General features: G+C 42.2%; 1 protein-coding gene across 4 annotated transcripts in view; it reads left to right on the forward strand.

The window, feature by feature from the left end:
* Nucleotides 1–14,876, forward strand: part of TBC1D22A (TBC1 domain family member 22A) — a 432,230-nt gene that overhangs the window by 179,795 nt on the left and 237,559 nt on the right. The gene's annotated exons all lie outside the window — the stretch shown is intronic.

Here is a 14,876-nt window from a genome sequence, read left to right on the forward strand (position 1 = left end):
CTGAAGTCTGCAAATAAAGTAGTCTAATGGGGACGATGATAAGTGTTTTTTAATTTTTTTTAATAGATCATTTAAAAAAATCGTTTTCTGGTAGAACAGCTTTTAAGTAGATTGTTCTGATTTAAAATAAACCATTTAAAACATTTTCTTCCTTGAATACCCTCTTGATGTTTGCAGAGCACCTTTTTTAACTATTGCCTTTTTACAGGAAAAATAGTAAAACTGACTATACATGAAGTGCTGCCAAATGGTGTAGTGACTGGGCACTTAGGTAGACAGAAAAATGCTTTTAATGAAGGAGCTTAATTATCCTCTCATTGAGGACAGAGCAGCTGGTGGATCGGCTTCTTAAGGATTCCATGTTGGTGCTTGGTGTCTGAAGTAGCTACTCTTATGCATCTGTAATAAAGATTGAGATGCTATTTTGGCATCAGTGGTTTCTGTGTTTATCATAGCACTGTTGTATCATGTAGACATAGTCAAACATGGGCTCAGAGTCTTATCTGCTGTATGTGAAAACCACATATATACCATGTGGTGCCTGCTTCCATTTAGTGTCTGGATCACAGTGGCTTCTGAATTCTCTTCGTGTCTTTTAGCCTGAACAAAAGAGAGAGACGCATGTTTTTAGCTTGGTAGCTTTGTGTTGAGTCCTTGAAGAGGGCAACCCACTGCTGGGGCAGCCAGAAAAGCCTGAGGGGAAATGCTTTGAATCCATTGAAACTAGTGAAAGTTCTGCCATTAATTCAAATGAAACCAGAACTTCTACCGTTCATATTTGCCTGGTAAGACTTGAGAGGTATCCTAAGCATTACTTTTATTTTTTAATGTAATTAATTGTTACCCAACAAAACATTCTCTTTCTTACTTTTTAATATATGTATGACCATGAAGAAGGCTCCTTTGAAGTGAAAAATAGTTTTGAGTATAAAATCCCATGTGGACTCAGTTCCAAAGAACTAAGTCCTTTAAAGAAATATAAATTGATATTAGGATATGATAGATATTAGGTTATGATTAAAGTGTTTTTTGTGCTATTTTGCCTCATTTAAAAAAAAAAGTAACAATAGGTACTAATTGTGAAAGATTTAGAGTTATCGTGATGCATTTCCTGGAAACAGGAGTAATATGAAAAATATTTTTTGCAGAACTTTCTGAGTTTGTTTAAAAGCTCAGATCATTGGTATGCTCTTCTTGCTGTTCCACTTATTCACATTTCCTATTTTTACTACCTTTTTATGAGGTATTCTCAGTTTATTCTGCATCATTTAAATAGATGGGAATACTATAGTTTAGAATTAAGAAACTTTGCTACTGTAGGAAAGAGTTCATAATTCTTCCATCTTAATATGGTTTCGTTGGATTTCAACCTATGTTCTATCTGCATTTTTTTTTTTCTTTTCTGACTACAATTTCTGAGACTTTTTCCATACCACCTCTGCTTAGGATGTGCTTTAAATATCTCTTTACAAGTTAAATCACCCTTTCCACTCTAAAAATTCATTTATGCAGAATCCTATGAAACTGAAATAATTCACTTTTAAATTGAAAAATTTAATTACTTTAAAGAAGAATTTCCTAGCATGCATTTACCAAAAGGAAACAACATAGGCTTAACTTTTTGTAATTTTTAGGAAAATAGGAATATAGGATTTGAAGGGACCTCCTAATCTGTCAAGCTCATTTCCCTTCATTTGCAAGCAACCCCTTGTCAAAAGGATGGATAAGCTTGTTCACTCCCAAACCCTCTCAGACATCACAGCCACACATAAAGCAACCTATTAAAAAGAAATTTCCCAAACCTACAGTATGCCCCTGGCAACAAATAAGGGAGAGACCATCATGAATGTATTACCACTGCAATGTCAGGGAGTTGTTGGGTTTAATATATGGTCTTTGACGATTTGATTTGAGGGAGAACTTCCTGGTCCCAGTTCTGGGGATCAGTTTGACTATCAGAAAAGTGAGCAAGACACTTCACCCTAAGACATTTTGGAGTATATTAGCCAGCTCCTGCTTCTAGCAGTAGCCAGTATTTAAAGCAGTGGTTCTCACCCTTTTTGGATATAAGGTACCCTTCCAGTAACTTCCGTGAATTAAGTGGCACCCAAATTAAAAAATTATTTTATCTGTGAAAGTGCTTACTACTTTGCATAAATCCTGGACTGCTGGGCCAGGGAAGCAGCCAAGGAAGGACAAACCTGAGCTTGTGCTTATCTGCTTATCTCCTCACACCTCACTGTACCCTTCAAGGGATCTTGCAGCAGGCAGGGTTGAGAATCACTGATATAGTGGAAGAGTGACCAGCAAAACCCTTTAGCATGGGATTACCAGATAAATTCATCTCTTTGTGGAAGGGGTTTTTTTTCATTACTGTCAGGGTGATTTTAAATACTTGAATGCATATATTCAATACTTGAATTTGCTAATTATTTCTCAACTATCCTATCATCCTGTACCTCCAACAAACTTATTAAGCTTCATCTAAATGTAATTCAGGTTTTTTGTCCCACAGCACTTTGGAAGACTATTCTAAAACTTCACTCTTCTTATCACTAAAAACCTTCCAGGCTAGATTTGTGACCACTTGGTACCACTTGTTCTTGTGTCAGTTTTGTTCAAGTTAAGTAGTTCTCCTCTCTCCTTTTTGTTCAGTGCGTGAATTTATTTATAAAAAGTAACCATGGTCCTCTCTTATTCTGCCCACCTGCTTGTAGCCCTCATTTGGGCCTGTTCTAGTATACATTCTTGGCTCTTCAACAGAGGTTGCAAGAACTGAGATATATATATATATATATATATATAGTCTATATGTGACTTTATCAATCCCTTGTACAATGGTACACTTGTACTTTTCTGTTTCTACTAAAAGTACCCTGTCCATAATACTCTAGAAGTTCATTAGCCTTTGTCATAGCCACATGTCACTGGAAGCTTATTGTTATCCTGCAGTTGACTTGTATACCTGATCCTCCTTCTGTGTTGTAACTAAACTGTGACCCTCCATTTCATAGCAAACATTTCTTGATATTAATATAAAGTGTGAAGTCATTCACTTTGACTTTTAAACGTCAGTACTGTTTGTTGCTCCATTCTACAGGGTTATTCAGTACTTACTAGGGGTGCACTGAAAGAGATTTTTGGGGCTAATACTGATGATAGCTGATTTTTAAGGAGGTATATCAGCTGATCAGTTTTCCAATACCAGCCCAGCAGCTTGGAGAACTGCATGCAGCTGGTAAGTCTGGTGTGGTGGAAGTGGGGGGAGGGAAGGGGAAAGAGGGGGACGACAGATCAAGGTGCCCGCGTTGAGGAAGGAGTGGGAAAGGGGCTGGGGTAAGCTCTGCCCAGCTGGGCTGAAGCAGGCATGGGACAGAGCCTTGGCTTGTCCAGGAGGTGTGGGGAGAGATGGGGGCAGCTCCCGCTGCTGTGTGCCACTCCTCTGGGAGCCGCTGGTCTGGCGCTCACCTGCTCGTTGCGGGGGGGGATGTGCCCCTGGATCTGTGCGAGGTGGGGCAGGACACGAAGAGCCACACAGCCATGGCCCCAGCCTGCCCCACTCTGCGCACATTTTGGGGCACATGCCCCTCTCCATGCTCTCTTGGATGAGCAGCCAGGAAAGCGCTCGACCAGCGGTTCCTGGATGAGCGGTACGCTGTGATGGGAGCCCCCCTCCCCCATGCCTCTGGGACAAGCCACGGCTCTGTTCTGTGCCTGTCCCAGCACCTCTCCACCCTCACCATGGGGGCCTTGATATGCCCCCGCCATGCCCCTTCCCTCCCCCTCCCCTTCCCTCTTTTTTCCTCCCCTCTCCCCTTCCACCACACCATACTGATCGGCTGCACACAGTGCTCCAAACTGCTGTGCTGTGCTCGTAGATTCATAGATGTTAGGGTCGGAAGGGACCTCAGTAGATCATCGAGTCCGACTCCCTGCATAGGCAGGAAAGAGTGCTGGGTCTAGATGACCCCAGCTAGATGGTTATCTAACCTCCTCTTGAAGACCCCCAGGGTAGGGGAGAGCACCACCTCCCTTGGAAGCCCATTCCAGACCTTGGCCACTCGAACTGTGAAGAAGTTCCTTCTAATGTCCAATCTAAATCTGCTCTCTGCTAGCTTGTGGCCATTATTTCTTGTAACCCCCGGGGGCGCCTTGGTGAATAAAACCTCACCAATTCCCTTCTGTGCCCCCGTGATGAACTTATAGGCAGCCACAAGGTCGCCTCTCAACCTTCTCTTGCGGAGGCTGAAAAGGTCCAGTTTCTCTAGTCTCTCCTCATAGGGCTTGGTCTGCAGGCCCTTAACCATACGAATGGCCCTTCTCTGGACCCTCTCCAGGTTATCCGCATCCCTCTTGAATTGTGGCGCCCAGAATTGGACGCAGTACTCCAACTGTGGTCTGACCTGCTCCTCGCTGCCTACGTGCTGTGCTGCAGCTGCATGCACGCATGGACATTTATCAGCCAAATTATTGGCCGCATCAGGCAGATTTCCGATATGATACATTTTCCTTATACTGGTGCTGATCCAATATCGGGCCAATGTATCAGTGTGCCTCTAGTACTTACTACTTAATAATCCTGGTCTCTTCTAGATTAGCAGTATCCCCCAGTCTAAGTTTTAGACAGATAATGTTAAGGCTAGGGACGGACATTACACATAAACTGATTTAAATGATCAGAAACTGGTTTAAACCTGTAACAGAACAGATGTTCAGTGAACATAAACCCATTTGAAAATGGCTGAAACCAGTTTGAGATAAACCTGGTTGAATGTAGTATCAGACTTAACTGATTTGGCTCAAACCAGTTTATGCAATGTCTGTCCAAGACCCCTTGCTGGTTTAAGATAAACCAGACACCCCCAGCATCCTGGCATGCTTTCTGAGTGGGGTGGGGCTCTCTGCTCCACAGCAGAGCTAGCCCCTCCTCTCTGCTTACTGGCTGGAGTTCAGCACAGACTTGCATGCACACAGCATCTGCCTGGCTTCTCCCTGCTAAGCAGGGATTATTCCCCTGTCGTCTCTGCTTTACGCAGACACCTCAGCATTAGCTAGCAGACCACACACTGGCTATGGTCCATGTTGTGGGAGAAGACAGAGGCAGGCAGGCTTTTTTTGGAGCTAATCAACAGGTAGCTTCATGTCCTTCCATGGAAGAGCTGTTTAACAAGAGCACCATTAGTTAATGGAGAGAAGCTTTGTTTTCTTAATGAGTTGAGAAACACTGACTTAAGGGTGATAAATATTCCCTGCTCCTGGGCTGCTCAGGAAGTTGGGGGTGGGTGGGAATAATAAGAGCGTCCTGCTGGGGCCTGGCCATGCCCCTCTCTCAGTTCTGCCCTGTGGAAGCAAAGGGAGGGCTGCTCTAGTGCCCTCCCTGCTTCTAGCCTGAGCCACTGCAGGCTTGTCCCTGCATTTTTGGGAGGTCTGTCTGGGTTATAAATTGATTTAGCTTAGCCAGGTTAGACTAACCTGAAAAGACTGAATCAATTCAGGCTCAGGCTTTTTGAATATCTGTTTCTAGCCTAAAAGTACTTTAAATGCCTTTGAAGGGCTCCAGAAGTAAAATTATAGACCATTATTTAGAGGCACTTCAAAATACAGTGCTTCGTGTTATGTTTACAAGCTCTATGGAGTGTCATAGGGGAGGGCTTGGTCTTTCAGTATCTCACAGTGCCCTGCTTCCTACCTTCCCCTGCAAAGGGAATGGAGGAAGAGCAGGACAGACCGTCACTGAGGTTTCTTCTGACAGTCTGCTCTACTCTGCTTCCCCACCTCTGTGTGTGTAGTAGTACGGGGAGAAGCAGAGCTGCAGGACCCAGAAACCACCTGCCATGCTCTCTGGCTGTAGACTATGATGTAGTTGTGATGATTTTGGAGCACTCCACCTGGGGGTCCACAGCAGGGGCCCACTTGTCTATTTTTGTGTTCTGTTTTTGAAGGGCTTCAAAGTGCACATGCAGTTTGAAGTGCTTCAGATGGTAAGTCTGTCCCTAATTTCGCAGGCTTCACTGAATTTGCATCTAGTTCTTACACCAAGGCTGTTAATAAAAACGTTAAATAATTGATCCTGAAACTGATCCTGAAGGAACACCTCTGTAACCTGTTTCCAGTTTGATAACTCCCTTTTAAATGTAATCTTTTGTAGTCTTACTTTTAGCCTTATCTATCTTTAAAATTACATATTAATTCCCATCTTCTCCAGTTTAGCTGATAATTTCCCAAGAGGCATACTGTCAAATGCTTTACTTAAACCTAGATAGGTTAGAACTACTTCGCTGCTCTTACCTCAGACGTCTATCATCGTATTGCAGGAAGATAAATTTAGATGGATCTGACACCATCATATTTGATGAAAAGCATGTTGCGTTGGGTTTCATTTCTGGTGATTTCCATATCCTTGATAGTTCTTTTCTTTCATATGTGTTCTTGTTTTCCTGTTCTGTATTTATCCTGCCTGTGTTTGTCATATGCCTGTTATAAGCTACCTACTGTAAATTTTGAAGGCTGGGATCATGGCTTTTGTATGTATTTTAAGAAGTTTCTAGTATGCTTTTAATTGATGAAAAACAAATATAATTTTTAAATATTCAAGCTTTAACCATTCATTATCTTGAACAGTTGCCTACTGGTGATTTATATTGCATTAATAAGGGTGAGGAAATTTGAGGCGGAAAGGTCCACCATACTATTACAGTGTTGCAAAGTTAATTGTGGTCTGATTATAATGTAAAGCTAGAGCCAGCCTGTTGTCATTATAAAAGGCCACAACAAAAATATATTGCAACTTGTATTAAATGGAAGGAAAAATATAGTGTTTCTGAAACAAAAGGTTAAATAGATATTAATAGCCTTCTGCTGATCTCTGTCTATAGCTACATATATGCTAAAACAAAAGCTTTCCTTTGTTAGAATTAAATGATTTTGTTGGGGGTAAAAGAGAGATTCTTTAGGTAACTTCTTTACCTAAACATGTTTGGTGTTTTCTTATATTGGCTTTTCCTCTCATCCTAGTAATGTTTTAATTCATTCTTACGACAATACTGTAACTTTACTAAATCCTTGAAACAACCTGGGCCCCCTGTACACATTACACTTAAGGGTGATAGCCAGTTGTGACCCAGCTACACATTCAGTCAATTAACGGTATGATGAAACAAGCAATAAACTATGAAGTTGTTCCACAAAAACTGTGTAAGAACTTTGTAGCTTGTTCTGTTCACGCCATTAATACAATGCAAGGGCGAGGTACTTCCCTGTGGATGTGAGCCCCATTAACTAAGGGACTCTTAGCCACAGGGTTGCACCGCTGGCTGCCAGCCCCATAGCTAACAAGGCTCCCAATGGTGGTAGCATTATTAGCTCCAGGGCTTGCAGCAGGGACCATGCTGCCTCCCCGTGAGCCTGCTCGGCTGCAGGCTTGCAGTAGGGAGAATGCTGCAGCCGCTGCAAGTTCTGCATCTTATGAGGCTCACAGTACGGGCACCGTTCTCCCTGCTTTGAGTTCTGCTGCCCCACCTGTGCCTTTACCTGCTTGTGACCCCCCACCACTTTTATAGCAATGATGGAAACTCTCTATCTTGCATGTTTTCAAGTTGAAACAAACTTTGATACTTTTTGCTAAATTTAGGCAGGTCAAAATACAAGCTCTAAAGCTGTCATTAAAAAAAAAGTGCTGGGAGTTGCTTGAAGGTAGATCAACTTTCAGTAGGTAGATGCTTTCTCCTCTCAGCTGGCCGCAAGAGATAGTTTTTAGCTATATTTGGTAGGAAGATGTTTTCAGTCAAGGTTTGTTTTCAGTTTTCAGTGAGCTTGACTGGAGAATAAAATCACAGCTTATGTTGCCATTAGGCACATATTTAAGATATTTTCCTTCTTGCTGTTTTTTGCTGATGCTTATCTCATCTTTCAGATCTTTGCGTGGTTTCCAGTGAGTGGCCTATATCAATCAGGCGTATCTTTTTATATAATGATGTAATTTGTTTGTTGCACAACTATGCCCAGAAAGCTTAGGGAACTTAAATCTCTTTTATGTCTAACCTTACCTCCTGAAAACCTTGATGGAAAAGTGCTTGTGGTACATTTGCTTCTTATGTCCTCCATCAGACAGATTACACACTAACTTTATGCTTGTCTTTGATGTTTTTAGATAGATATTTAGGGACTAAAGTTTTAGTGGCTCTACATTTGATGGTAGAAATAGTCTTAGTCACATAGCTCCTGTGAAAGTTGATTTATCATATGCAATAGTAGGGATAGAGGTATGTAACATTCTCAAAGCATTGTAATGAGCAGTAAATATGTCCCATGTTTCATTAATGTAATTTTCCCATACTTTTCTGTTAATGCCATAGAGGGTTTATATTCTGAAAATATTTTTAACGTTAAAGTCTGCGGTTTACACATTTTTACAACTTGGTGCCTTATTATCTTTGTACTGCCTAGAATTTTATTTTCTTGTACTTATTCAATGGCTTACCACCACTACTTTAACCAACAGATAGTTTAAATTCTCTTTTAATCCTTTCCTATCTGCTAAAAAGCTTTTTAAAAAGATGTTGATTTTGTAAAGAATGAGTCTGAATCTTTTGCTTTTTGCATGTTAACTGAACCTGTAATTGGCTGTGATTTGTGTGATAATTTTAAAAGTATATTGCTTGCTATGTTTTCAAAATTCTAGACACTATTTGACTTAAAAAAATCTAATTTCACTTTTTTATTATATGTGGAAAGAACAGTATATAGAACTTAATAGGATTCTGTCTGACCCTTTCTAGATGATGGTTAAAGATAAATGACCCACAGTATTATCTTTTATATCTTAGGACCTTATTTTACATTATACATTTGTAATTTAATTTTATCGCATCTTAGGTAATCCCATTTTCCTGAAGTAAGAGTTGCATATCTAGGTGAACTTGGAGGCATAAAGTTCAGGGATAGTCAGTAATTGTGGAGCAATAGTACTGTGAAAAGTCCTTGTTCCTATAATTCTGCTTGTATGGAATGTCTGACTGCTACTGATTATCTTTTTTAAAAAGTGCAAAAAAATTTGCAAAAATTTTCTGTGAAATTAAACTGTATTTGCCACTTAACATGATTCAGCAAGGTCCTTAGCTAGACTGTATATATGGGAAGGGCATTGCTCTGCTCTTGACACTATTACTATTTATAATAGAGCTACTCTTCCATAGCATTTTCTTGCTTTGTAATTTGGATGTTTCATTGGGTTAGGCATTTTGCAGAAGGGCTACAAACTAATTAAGGTCATAATAGAGTTCACTTTTGATAAAACTGTTTATGAAACATTAAGGGAAGAAAAGTACTTTACTTTCCCTAGGGTGTTTTAAACATAATTACCCTGATCCAAGGTCAAGTAAATAGTCAGTATGCTTTTTCTGTGCAACAGCATCCAAAAAGTTGTCAGTTTTTTGTTTGACCTTTGTAAAATATGATGCATAGCTTATTTTAGACTTCAAAATGACACATTTCAAAATATATATGAGCCCGACATAGAAAATTAAGCACTTCTTCTACTTCAACAAAAAACTTACAAAGTTGAAAGAGAAATTTGAAATGTAAATGGAAGTTGATATATGCATGATAAGAAAATGAGGCCTAATGAATTGCACATAGAGGTACAAAAAGAGTAGTTATTGCTGGCAGTAGCAGCCCAGAGAGCGTCCGGAGGTTTGATATTATATAATGTGTTGGTTGAACTGTCTTTACCTGTGCAGTATTAATCCAAAATGGAGAAGAAAAATAATATCATTTCTCACATACAATATGCACATTCCCCACAAAATCAGCCCCCAAAATTGGGGATGGTTGTTACATAGGGAAGCTGATTTTATGCCTGAGATAGAATAACCCTACTTTGATCCCTGGGACAGAATCATCCTACAGTGCAGCAGCTCCTGGCATCACTGTTCAAGCAAATAAACAGTTGACTTAACGGCTCATTGTTCTTCACTTTACAGGTGTTAATGATTTGTCTCTCCTTTTTAATGGTCTTGATGTCTACTAATCAAGGTAAACTATCATTGGGCAATTTTGTTTGCTAGTTGCTCCTAATCTCTCTCGTTCTTTTTCAGAGCTCTGGAGATTCTTTTAACTCTTTTCAGAGTCATAGACCCTACCCATGAAAGCCAGTCTTCAGCCATAGGTAGTGGTTCAGTTTTAGTTAAGCAGAAAAGGGAGAGGGAGTCATCTAGGGCATTTGTACACATACTTTTTTTCCACCGACATGCCAGAGATCTGCCGCTTCGGAGGAAACTCAGTTAATTGAGCCTGCTCTGCATGCGAGCTGAGGCGAACTGCATGGCTCTGCATGCAGTCGTATAAATGTCGAAATTCACGTCAGCGTGCAGAGAATGGTGGCAGTGCACTTTTGAACTAAAGCACCTCCACGGTGTTTTAGTTCAAAAGTACACCACTGCCATTTTCTCAGCCCTGATGCACATTTTGCTGCTTATACAGCTATGTGCGTCAGAGCTCTGGGTGCTTTTCAAAGCACCCAGTGCTGCGACTCATGCATGTGTAAAAATGCCCCTAAAGATTAGGCTCTGTCCCTGCTATGCAGCCATAATTTTCTTCAGTTGACTTTCCAAAACAAGGTGTGCATTATATTCTGGGGCAGATATGTATGTAAGAAAATATAGTAATGTTGAATTTTTGTTTGCTTGCTTGTTTTATTGGTTTCTTTGTAAAACTCCAAACAACTTGTGATATTCCTTTTTCTGGTACCTTTTATAATGTGTGCTGTTCGAACTGTTCCCTATTTTTGAATAAGGTTAATTGTTTACTTCCCTTGAAATTCCATTTTTGTCTGTACATACATGTGTGTGCATCCACACACACGCTCACACGTTAAGAACAAACAGTTATTTTATAGTAAAAGTAAAACATGATATAGTGTGCTCAAACTGTGCCCATGGGCATAATCGGTATGCACCCGTATGCGAGGAGTTGGGTAAAATAAGCCCTGTAAGTTTTTTAACATGGTTTTAATGGATATTATATTGTTGTATCTTTGAATGAGGAACTTAAAGGGTTGCTTTAAGACATTGTTAATATCCTCTATATAATACACCATAGTTAATTTTGAGTTAGAAACTTCTTTATATGTTACTCAAAATTATCCATAGCCTCCCTTCCCCCTGCAGGGATAGGTAGAGAGGGAACAAACAATTAAAATAAATCCCTAAGAAATCCCAAGTGGGATGATTAGTTGACATCCATGAGCAGAGGGTGGTAATTAGCCATGCTAGTGTCAGTGTCAGGCAGAAGGCAGGGCAGAGGTACAGCTTATAGACTAACTTAATCAGAGATGTGTGAACTTTCAGTTCACTTAATCAGATGTTATGGAAGCACTAAGCAGGCTTTCAAATGGAGGGTATAGGCATAAGGTGCAAATCTGCCCTGCCTTCTTCCTGACTTCAGACTATATGGCTAACTACCTCTCTTTGAATACAAGAGAGGGAAGAGAAGGAGACAGGAGAGGAGGGCGCAGTGCTAAGGGAGGCAAAACCATGATAAAACCATAGAGACAAGGGTGCGGGGGGTGTCAAAAAAGTAAATTCATGTTATGGGATAAGAATCCATAGTTTGTGTAGACCATACTTAATGCAATTCAGCCTGGATGGTTTCTTGTTTTGCAATATTGAGATCAAATTGGCTGTTAAAGTGTCAGTATTTAAGAACAGCTATTCTGAGGTCAGTGTTAATGTCCAGGAAGGTTGATGAGTTCTGCCACAGGCTTTTATGGGGTCTGGAGCTTGATGTTATGTCAGCGTCCTCTAATTCTTTCATGTAGGAATTGCCCCATCTGCCCAGTGTAGGCAGCAGAGGGGCACTATAAGCAGGTGATGGCATATATAAGGTTGGTATAGGTGCAGTTTGAATGAACCTTGGATATTATAATCCATGTTATTTGGTCCAGTGATAATATGCTCTGTACTGATGAGGGGGCACAGCTTGCATCTGGGTCTGCTGAAAGACCTGGTGCCTCAGTAAGAATACAAGTTAGCCAGTTGCTTGAGAGACTGTTTGATGTTGGGGAGCTGCCTCTAAGCCAGGATGGGTTTTTTCTCCCTGGCTACCTTGAGATGTTCATAGTTTTGTGGGAAGGGTTGGAGGTCATTCATGATGTATCCAGGCTGGGGGCTGTAGGTGACAACTGGAGGGATTTTGCATCCTTGTCCTAGGTTTAGTATTGTAGCAGATCAGACTGAGGTCTGACTCTGGTTTTGTTGATTTGAGTGGCTATGGTTTGGAGATTGTATTGTTAAGTGTAGGAATCCCTACCTCCAGATCTTTTGATAATGTGTGTGAAGCCTTAATGATCTGGAAGAATTCTCCTAGGTTTCTTTTCTTGGTAGAAAAACTTACGTGACCTAAGGAGTGCATCCCGGTCAGTGGGATCAGAGTAGATATCAATGAGTCCAGAGTCAATGGAGCCCAGTTTCTTTTAGGAAATCTGTGGTGTCTTTGAAATAACTGGTGGCTCCAGTGGCATATGGAAATAAGATAGAATTAGCATAGCCACAAACCTCTCCACAATGGTGCTAAGGAGATAATAAGGCTTTCTGGTATGGTCTAGAGAGGGAATATGGATTCTTATCTCATGACCTGGATTAACTTTTTAAACCCCCTTTTTATAGGGGTGCACTGATAAAGATTTTTTGGGCCGATACCGATGGCAGATTATTAACAAGCCATATTAGTTGATCTGATTGCCAATATGCAGCCCAGCAGCTTGGAGAGCAGCATCAGGCCAGTAAGTCTGTTGTGGGGGGAAGTGGCATGGAAGGGCAGATCGGGGCCCCCACGGTGAGGGAGGGAGTGGGGCTGAGGTGGGACTGCACAGCTAGGAGGGGCATGGTATGGAGCTGCAGCTCATCCAGGTGGTTTGGGGGTAGCTTCTGCCACTGTGCACACCCCCGGGGGAGGCATGGGAGCATGTGCCTCTGGGTCTGTGCGTGGGGTGAGTATGGGCTGCCCACTCAGGGTGGGGGGTAGTGCTGACCTCTTCCCAGTAGGGGGGCCAGGCTGGGGCTGCGCTTGGGGTGGGTGGTGCTGGGAGTGGGGGGACTACTGTGGGGGTTGTAGCCATCCCAAAATTCAGTTCCAGTGCTGCCACCTCCTGCCCCAAGCACCGCCCCAGCCCAGCCCTGCCCCTCCCCCCCCATTGGGAAGAGCCTGGCACCGCCTCCGGCCCCAGATGAGCAACCCTCCTTCACCCCGCACACAGACCTACAGTGCAGATTCCCCCCCACCTTGCCTTCCCCAGGGGTGCATGCAGCAGCAGGAGTGCCTTCCCAACTGTATTCCCTGGATGAGCTATAGCTCCCTTGTGTGCCCTGCTCCGCTCTGGCTGTGCAGTCGCTGCCCTTGCCTCTGTTCCTGCCCCAGCCCCACTCCCACTCCCTCCCTTACCCTGGGGGACCTTGATCTTCCCCCCCATGCCTCTTTCCCCCCTCCATTCCCCCCCAGACTTACTGGCTGGACACTGCTCTTTAAGCTGCCAGGCTGCACTCCTGGCCGTATGCATGCTGCAGCTCCGTGCATGCACACAACATTTATCAGCAGCATTATTGGCTGCATCAGGCAAAAAAAACCCAGTGGCTGATAATGTCAGTTTTCCTTTTATGGGTGCTGATACAACATGGACCAAAATATTGGTGCACCTCTACTTTTTTTGCTATGGCTTCATTACTTGTTTGCCTCAGTATTGCTGCCTCTCCCCACTCTCTCCCACCTCTCCCTCTTCCCTGTCTTTTGTATTCAAATAACTCCATTTGATAGCCTGCTCTGTGTGTGTCCTTTCATAGCATCTGATGAAGTGAGCTCTTGTTCACAAAAACTTATGCATTGCTTATTTCACTTAGTCTATAAGGTGCTGCTTGATTAACTGATAGTTGTACATGAAAATCCCAACCAAGATCAGGGACCCCTGGTGTTACATATAGAGGCTTGGTGCTCTGCTTTAGAGGTTATAGTCTTACTATTTTTGTTTGAATAACCCAGTTGATTTAACAACTTAAAGAAAAAAGTGTTAGGTGCTTAGGTCACACATTGATAGTTGCAGTGCAAGGATCTACACTCAGATAGACACTGCTACTGATTAGTACATTAGAACTTCCCCTATAGGGATGGTTTGCAACTTGCTTAATTCACAGTGGGTTGCTCAGTAAAGGAGCCACTCAGAGGATTGTTCCAGGTTTCACATTAGAAAGTATTGCTTCTATGGTCAGCTGCAGTATAGCAGTGCTTCAGTCCAGCTGACTGGAGAAATGACAGCCTTTGAAATGAAAGACTACACCAAGAGCCAGACCATTTCATTGATCCCACGAGTTGATTGCTGTGAAAACCTATACCTCTGGAGGGGTTAGAAACTTAGTCCTGGGAAGAAGTTGAATTCTGCTGGATTTATTTTCTGTCTGTTGACCTAGCAGTGCTAGGAATTTTCAAAGCACATGCTTTCCTAAACTGGAATTGGGGCTTTGAATAGCTTCTGTTGCCAAGGTTTGTCATTGAGGATTGAGGTACCATCTCATAGATTCATAGATGCTAGGGTCAGAAGGGACCTTAACAGATCATAGAGTATGACTCCCTGCCCTGGGCAGGAAAGAGTGCTGGGGTCACATGACCCCAGCCAGATGCCTATCCAGCCTTTTCTTGAAGACCCCCAAGGTAGGAAAGAGCACCACCTCCCTTGGGAGCCCATTCCAAGTTTTGGCCACGGTTACCATGAAGAAGTTCTTCCTGATATCTAGTCTAAATCTGCTGTCTGTCAGTTTGTGACCATTCTTTCTTGTTACCCCAAGAGGCACCCTGATGAACAGAGCATCTCCGGTTCCTTGCTGCGCCGCACT

Source organism: Alligator mississippiensis, chromosome 4 (assembly GCF_030867095.1).
Source record: "Alligator mississippiensis isolate rAllMis1 chromosome 4, rAllMis1, whole genome shotgun sequence".
NCBI classification, from domain to species: Eukaryota; Metazoa; Chordata; order Crocodylia; family Alligatoridae; genus Alligator; species Alligator mississippiensis.